Source organism: Gavialis gangeticus, unplaced genomic scaffold (assembly GCF_001723915.1).
Source record: "Gavialis gangeticus isolate Ggan-Ray unplaced genomic scaffold, GavGan_comp1, whole genome shotgun sequence".
Taxonomy (NCBI): Eukaryota; Metazoa; Chordata; order Crocodylia; family Gavialidae; genus Gavialis; species Gavialis gangeticus.
The window spans coordinates 90,836,430-90,845,461 of record NW_017729032.1 but is presented as its reverse complement, the minus strand read 5'-3'; the positions used below and the strand labels follow the sequence as shown (position 1 = coordinate 90,845,461).

The 9,032-nt window shown below is 44.1% G+C and overlaps 1 protein-coding gene across 1 annotated transcript in view; it reads left to right on the top strand.

Moving 5' to 3' along the window:
• KLHL1 (kelch like family member 1) overlaps positions 1 to 9,032 on the top strand; it is a 635,410-nt gene that overhangs the window by 499,369 nt on the left and 127,009 nt on the right. The gene's annotated exons all lie outside the window — the stretch shown is intronic.

Below are 9,032 nucleotides of genomic sequence, written 5' to 3'. Positions count from 1 at the left end.
GACTCTAGAAATTATGAAACTATACTTGAGCTTTATAGTAATAGGGGATGTTTGCATATTATTCAATACTCAATTTCTTCAGTGATCTTATCTTGCATGAAATGTATTCTTTTGGATTAAAATAAAACCTTAAAGCCAATGCTGGTGTTAATATAAATTTTCCTCTGGGGATTGTAAATATAATGATTTTGAGTCTAAAATCATGTTTCCATGATGAAGCAATGAGGTGAAGTTGTCCTTGAGTTTTATGAGTTTAAACTTGCCTCAGATTTAGTGAGACAAAAAACCCCACTTAAAATGACTGTTATCAGTAAGAGCATAACTTCAAATTCTATTGCAATTACAATGGGATATAGTTAAAAATAATAACACTTATAATATTTGCAAATGCAAGTAAACGTCTACTGATTTATAGGAGTAATAAAGAGTAATTAAAATTCAGTAAATTAGATGTATTTCTGTTCATTTCAGTAAGTTTATTATGTCTTTGCATATTTGGTATTGAGGACCAAACAAAGTAAATGTTCATTATATTATGCCTCTTCAAATGTTTAATTTGCAATGTATACTTTGCTTGCATTTTAAAAGTTCTTGTGTTCATTCTCATTGTTTTAAGGTGTTGGGCCAAAGTCTGCTTATTTTATTCAGACAAGTTCTTCTAGTGATTTCTTGATGCCACAGGAAATAGATTTCTAGGATAGAATGGAAATAAACTAACACATGGGGGAAATGATGAATCACCATATTTATTTGTGGGTGAGAAGTTGCTCAGGGGGAGAGAGAGAGAGAGAGAAAGGAAGTGGGTATGTGCAGGCATTGCATTTAAATTGACCTAGTTAATCTACAGTGGTGAACTGTATATCTTCAGGGAGATTAGATCAGGCAAAAAATGGCTGGCATGATCTGTGTGCTTCACTAAGTTAGATTGGGCACAAGTTAGTCCAATTTACTGAACATGTGTACACCTTCAGAGCATAGCTCTGGGGCTGGGAAAGCTCAGCCGCTTGTCCCATCCCCAGGACTGTACTTTTCTTCTACCCCTCCAATCCTAACTGGAATAGTTTTAGCCCCCCAATCTCCCCACCCCAGGACAGTCAGCCCCCTTGCAGACATACCAACCTCCTTCCCATGGAGTCACCAGCCCTTGATCCTGCCATTTTCCCACCACCTGTGGACCCACTAGTTGTTTTCCTACCCCACTCACTCAGATCGCATTCATGGTGTGGCTCCTGGTATCAGTGAATGTGTGCAAAATCTACAGTTGCTTTACTTAAAGTAATCAGATCCTGGGAGTACCTGCATGTGGCCCACTGGGCATATGTACATGTTTACAGTACAGGTCTGAGGCTGGGAAAGTCTAGCCACTTGCCCCAACCCTGTGGCTGCCCTTTTCTTACCTTATTGGCTATCTTTAGCCTTCTGATCCCTCACACCCATCCCTGGACAGACAACCCTCCCTGAAGACCACATATCCACACCCCCTGGAATCGTTAGCATCTTCAGTCACACTAAGTCCACCCCTTGTATGGACTCACTAATGCCCCTGATCCCATCAAACCACCCACCAACCCCTTCCTCCATGGACCTGCCAACTCCTCTGTGGACCTGCCTTCCTGATCCTGCCCACGCCTCCCCTGACCCTGCAAATGTGCACACAACCAGGCCCCTGATCTATGATAACACCACTTAGAGTAAGCCATTTTCTCAAAAATGTTGCATTAGGTGCATTTTCTGCTTGACTACACAATATTGTTTTCTGTAGGTATATATTTCAGTGTTCTGCTTGTGTGAACCCCAAAGGAGAGACAAGATAGAGAAATCGAATATTTCATTATCAATAACTGATTATGTGGCATAAAAAATAAAAAAAAATCTTAAGAACCACTTAAAGATTTGAGCCATTGTGAATTATAAAATGAAATATAAAGAGTGAATTCAATAAAGTGTTTGCAGCAGGAGACTATCACAAGTTCATCTGTCTGTGAATACAGATGAACAGGGAATTGTGAGGTGCTGGTCAATTACATGGAATTTTGGCACATTTACCAACTATCCAAAGTGAGAGAACTATGCTGCCAAGACAGAATGAGACCACTTTACACTTGACACACATCAATATGACACAAGGAGCTTCACAATGGAGAATTATTTTATCAGTTAGCTGGTACAAAATTAGATTCCATTAATTGTTAAATCTAATAAAGTTGAGATATACAAAGCAACTAGAAAATATGATATTTGGGGGTTGGGGGATGGTTGGTATTTTATTTTCTCAGCATACATTTTACTGCCACCAAAGTGACTGCTGCCTAATAAGACATATGATAAAAATCTCAAATTCTCTGAAAACATTGAGTTAAAAGATGTTTAATTACCCTAATTTATTAGGTTTCATCAACCTTATTTTAATGTAAGCTGTAACTTATTTGGCCACAATTTCTATTTTAAAACTTTTTAAACCATTCCTGCTATCACCTGGATGAACTATTAGAAAGCCAGATATAATTTTTAACTTCTGCTTAAACTTAGCTGAATGTGAAGCACAATTAGTATAGAAAAATAACCTAATTCTTAGAAAGCACAAAAAAGGAATGAGACTAAGCAAAAAATGGGCTTCCACCTTTAAGAAGATACAGTCTGAAGCTCAAATTCTACAAGGTACTGTGTGGAGAGACAGGACATGCTTTTAAAGACTCCTTATGATGTAAAATGATTATGTGTCCTTTCAGAGCAGAGCTTTATGATGTTATAATAATCCCTCTGCCTGGTAAGTCTTTGTAGGACTAAGTCTTATATTGGATCTAGTGCAGGGGTTGTCAACTGGGGGTACGTGTACCCCTGAAGGTATTTTGAAAGGTCCCAGGGAGTAAGTGGGGGCAGATGGGGACCGAGCGCCGCCATCCTGCACTGCTGCCTGACAGGAGCGGGGGTGGAGTGAGAGCAGGGCTGCACAGATACTGCAATGCTGCTCACCACACACCTGCTCGGCATCTGGCCGCTCACCACTCCCTCCCCCTACTTGGTGTCCAACTGCTCACCAGCCCCCCCAACGTACACTTACTAAAAAGGGGGCTGCTGGGGTACACTTATTTAAAAAAGTTGAAAACCCCTGATCTGGTACAACAATACACAATTAGCAAGAGGGAGACAGGGAATGGGAAAGTCGTAAAATCTGAAGATATTCTTTTCTTTCAACCATGCCTCCTTATCAGTTCCTTTTGAATAATATAGTATTATATTTATTAATTATATTATATTGATGATATGTTAGCAATTGGGACATGAAGTCAGGGAAGGTCACCTGGTTAACCAGGTTAACCAAGGCCAGAGAGAGCCAGGGTCACAGTGAGCCAGGAGTTGAGAATGGAGTTTCAGGTAGTCTAGGAGCCTAAACCAAAATTAAGGAAAGCCAGAGTTCAGGACGAGTCAGGGGTCTAAGCCAAAATCCAGGAGTAATCCAGGAGTTTCAGGTAAAACAAATTTAAGGAACTGCAAAGTATCAGAAGCAAACACCAAAATCTTTTCCCAAGCTCCCTCTTACTTTTAAAGGCTGGAGCAGGTGGACTTTGTTTCCATCAGTTCCAGGAGATTGGTTGCCATAATTTCTCAGTTAGGACTCCCTGGGCACATAATGCTGATTTGAACTTGTTACAGGTGAGGTGTCTGTTTTCCTGCAGCCTCAGAGGATTGATTGCCCTGATGGTTGGACTGGAACCGGCTGGCTGCAGGTTATTGGCTTGAGCTTATTATGTAAAGTGAAGAAACAAAGTTAGCCAGAAGTGGAAGTTAATAATTAATATACCAAATATCTTGAATGCCGGAGATCCGCATGAGAGCTGATTTGTCTGGCGCTGTATCGCATTAATTTGTATAAATGGTGAAATGCACATCAGCACTGAGAAAATGGTAGGGGTGTGCTTTTGCACTAAAACATCTTCAATGTGTGTTAGTTCAAAAGTGTGCCACTGCCATTTTCTCAGCACTGGTGCGCATTTTGCCATTTATACAAATGTATGCACTGCAGCACCAGGCACTTTTAAAAGAATCTGGAGCTGTGGCACAAATGTGTACAAATGCCCTCCAATGTGAGGTACTAAATTAACGTGCATTAGGCTACTCTAATGTACAGTAGTGCAAACGCATACTTTTTAGGTGACACAATGAACAGTAGTCTATTTTACTGCACGTTAATGTAATAGCACAATTTTTATGCGCCACTTTAATGTAGGGTAAAATAGGTTACTGTGCATTAAAGCACACATGTAGACATGCCCACTGAGTAATATTTTTTTTTATCTACTCTAATGCATATGAGCTAAACATCTTGTTCCAAGACACATGTAAACCAATATTATCTGGCAGGGATTATGAAGAAATCCTTGGTGGGTTATTTAATGGCTGCCTGTTCCTTCCTTAAACACCGACGCTGCACCTATCTGACATGGGCAACAGGGCAGCTCTGTGATCCAGTTTGGCAATTCCCATATTTTCCTGTAATTACTAATAACATAGTGTACACATCTGAGCTCAGCTAGTTGTATTTTACTTAATAGGGCCTGATTCCCAATAGGTCTACCTAGTTTGGCCATGGAAAATCTGAAGTGCTTCAAATTTGGAGCACTTCAATGGCATAAAGATTTATGGTCCCCAACTATGCCCTGCCTCCCCCACCAATTAGAGCATTTAAAGTTACTGCAACAATGAGCACACCTACAGGTAGATACAGGTAGCAGATTAACCACACAGTAGCTACTGGGCACTTATAAACATGCTCTGGGAGTGGAGGGTGGGTGCTTTAATTAGAGTGGCTCCGAGCACTGCTTTAATTAAAGCTCCTGAATCATCATGTGTAGCAGCTTCCCTGCACTGAAAAATGGTGGTGGGGGCACTTTAATTAAAGCTTGTCTAATAAGCTTTAGTTAAAAGGCTCCTGCCGCAATTTTTCAACATGGGGAAACTGATGCACATGACGCTGGAGTCTGCTGGAGTATGGTAATTACCACATTCCAGTAGACTCATTTAATCATTAAGCACCCCCAGATCACAGCTTGTGGACCACTGGTTGTGGCACACTAAGCACAATTGAGTCTGCTCTGACACACTGTGATTACAAAGTGTCGGAGCAGCTTCCCTGCACGTGTATAGGCACCCACTGCACAGTATTGCATGTGTAGATGCTGACTTGGGCACAAAACTGTGTCTGGTCAGCCAGACCAGTAGGGGGTTATGCTCCTGCTTGAGGCAGAGCCGGCAGTTTCTCCAGCTGTGAGGCAGGGATGGTTCCTTGGCTGTCCCAGCCTGTGCCAGCTGCTGCCTGCCCCTAGGCATTGGGTCCCAGGAGTGCAGTCATGTGCCAGCCACAGTGGGTCCAGAGACCCCAGCACTGCTCCTTGGGGCCTGTTTCACCAGCTGCCTGCCTCCTGGCCACTATGCCCCTCCACTGTGGGCATATGCCAAACCTCTCTGGCACCCAGTCTCTGCCTGAGCCCCTGAGGTCCCTGGAAGCAACCATGATGGCAGCATTCCCAATGCTAAAGACCTCCTCCTGGGCCCCCAACTCGTTAGAGGGAGAGATCTCTGGCCTTGTTGCAGTGTGGGGTGATGTAAAAGTGCAGAGCAGCAGTTTGCCAAGGCCAGCTGGTCTAATGCCTACACATATGAAGGCATGGTGGCCCATATGTGGGAATACAGCCTCCAGTGGTCTGGTCAGCAGTGCTACATAAAGGTTAGGGCCATGCACACCCAGTGAGTCTGTAGCACAGACCACAACCAGTGGTCTGGGGGTTCACACAACACAATGCCTTTTATGTGGCAGCTGGACCACATTTTGCCTGTGAGGGGCTTGGACACAACTGCCATATCTACTTCAGCACAGGCAGCCTACCATAGACTCCACTAGGTCCCAGCAGTGACAAGCAGTCTCTGGGAGAGGGCTTCTTGGGGCACCAGGCACAGGTCCTCACATTCTCCCCATCCCTGGCCTCAGTTGGCAACTCAGGGATCCCAAGCCAATGTGTCCTGCCAGTTCCAGGCACACAGCCCCAGTGGGGAGAATGGGCCAAGAATGGCCCCAGTGATGACTAGCTCCAGCTTCTCCCTAGAGGGGACCACTGCTTGGGCAGCCAAGTGTCATGCCTCTGCACCCCAGGATACTGAAAGAAGCCACACTACCTCACCACCTTCAGTAACAGACTTGGAGCACTTGGACAAAGTCTGTGGTCTAGTAAGCCACACCCATCTGGTAAGTTGTGCACAGGGAGGAAGGTTGGGAGGGGGAAAGGGGGCACTGCAGCCACCCATGCCAGTTCACCTGCTCATGTCTGGGCTGCAAGTCTCGAGTTGGGGGCCCTGCATGGTGGAGTGGGGGCCTCCAGATCCCCACTCCTCCATGCCACTCACCCCCCTGACTCCACATAGGGAGGCCTGGTGCCATGGGAGCAAATAGCTTAGCCTGTAGGAGCAGAAGCAGGGGAGTTGGTCTGGCACTGCCATGGCAGCTGCTGGGAAGGAGCCAGCTCTGGCCCAGAGCTCTGGCCCAGCCTGGGTAGAGGACTGGAAAAACAAGCTTCCTGTGGCAAGCACCAACCAGGCCACCTGCCCATGTCAAGTGGGTGGGGATGGAGGCCTTGGTCTGCAGCTGCCTATGACAGGGGGTGCCCAGCCAGCTTGCCATGGTCCCTGGGCACCTGTGTGTGCATGACCCCTGATCTAAGGCCATGAACAGCGCATGCCCTCAGTGGCTGGGGAGGCATGGCTACACTGGTGGCATCGGGAGTTTCCACAGATGCTGCCAGCACTGTCATGCTCAGCAGATGCACGTGCACCCATGTGCACCCCCTACACATTGCCGCTGGGCCAGATGGTGCACAGTCCCTTGGTATAGTGCATATTATCTCTGAAATGTTGCAAACTCTCATAAAGAGCCCTTGGCTCTGCAGCTCTAGCAGCTACACACAGGGGTGAAGTACCAGCTACAAGCAAGGATGCACCTCCTAGGATGCCACCGCAGTGGACCAGTGCCCTCTGCATGCACTGCCTCTGCCAGCAGAACACACAGGACTGCACCCTCCTGCTGGACTGGCTTGTCAGCATGGAAGAGGAGTGGCTGGTGAACTCACAGGCCTGGCACTCCCGGGACATGAAGCATGAGTGGGAGAGGAACCAGGAGGACTGTCTCTTCTGGGACAGGATTCTTGCTCTCAAGCAGAGTCACTTTGCCCTCCTCAAGAGGATGTCTGAGGCCCAGGAGTAGCAGGTCACTGTTGTGGCCCAGGCAGTGGGGGCAATGGAGGAGGGCCACCAGGTATTGAACACCATCAGATGTTGGACACCATCCTGGCCCTGGTGGTCAACTTCATGTCATCCATGGCCCAGCCCCTGGCCCCAGCTGCATCTGCCCCTGCCCCAGTATGTCATAGGTGTGTTCTTCATCCAGGCAGCAGTACAATAAGGGGTTACTCAATTCTCTGTTACCCCACAGTGCCTTGCTGTCTTATGTATCAGTGAGAGTGGGGTGGACAGCCTGTGAGTGCTCTTCAGTTTGCTGAGTGAGCCTGAAAGGCATACAAGGAAGCTTTTTCCCCAGTTGTTTGGCAACAGAGCAGGAATCCTCGCATGTCTCAGGCTTCTTCAGTCTACTGAGGTGGATGGAAAAGCATTCATTCCATGCCTCTTGGGTTCTGGAAGCTGCCAGACAGCTGAGCACACATGAAAGAGCTTATCGCATGTCCATTCTTTTCTCTCACTCTTTCCCCGTTGGGAATGGGGAAGTAGAGCATTATGAGATGCCAGAAGATCGAACCAATGCTCCCATCACGCTCCACAGAGCACTCAGGTAATTCAGAAAGTGCTTTAAAAGAAAGCTCTTTAAAATGTTTTGAAGATTTTGGCTGTTTTTTGAAGCGCTTAAGTTATGAATGCTTGTACACCCACTATTTGTAGTGCTTTAAATGTTATTTATGTCCAGGGGCATTATTAACTTAATGGACTTTGAGGATCCATCTGAAAAAAACAACATTTCCTGGGATTTTGGAGTTGTAAGGAATTTCCATATTGTAGGGCCAATATTTGTCCTATGATTTATTTTTTATAATTAGGTTTGATAAATAGAGAACAGCTATCTAGCTGAGGTGTCATGCATATTGTTTCACTTGATACTTTTGAAATATTAGATGAACAGAATATTTTAATTTCACCTTAAAATATTAGCTGTGTTATTTGTTTAGCAACGGTAAGATTTTCTTTCCCTAAATACTGAAAGAAAAAAATGAGTTTAGTGAAACATAGGTTTAAGAAGTTGCTCACAAAATTCATTATGTCGACATCTTCAACTAATTCTTATGTAGCAGGGAAACAATGTTAAATATTTTTTTCTAATTCAAAATTAATCATATTTTTTCTATTTTTCATTATTTCAGTATTTTGTGGCAACTCTAGTATAATACACATCCCTTTGTCATAAATAGCTATAATTTTATATGTCTATTTCAATTAATTGGTAATAGATAATTTTAATGATCCTTTCATTCTTTGCAAGAAAATGCTTATTACATATTAAACCAAGTCTTTAATGATTGTTAACAATATTATTGTTCTCTTTTTTTATTATTTTAATCACAGTCCATAACAGTCAGATAGACAGTCTGTCAATATTTATACTGGATTAAAGCAGCATGCCATGGAAACACAGCCAAACCATTTATTTCTTATCAGCGGTTACTTAAAGAGCTCAATAGCATTCTTTAGTACAAATGTGTGTGACCTTTGCTGCTTATGCTGAGTCAACAAGAAAAGACTGTGAACATTAACAAAGAAAACTGTGATTAAAGTGCAGATTGATGTAATTTTAACTTTATGTTTTCGTTAATGCAAAAGGATAAACATCGATTCTTCATGGAATTCATTTCCCTTGGTTTACTTTTATTCTCGCTAAATGCCAAGTCGGGGAAACAAAAGTGTGTGTGTGTGTGTGTGTGTGTGTGTGTGTGTGTGTGTGTGTGTGTGTGTGTGTGTGTGTGGGTGTGTGTGGGTGT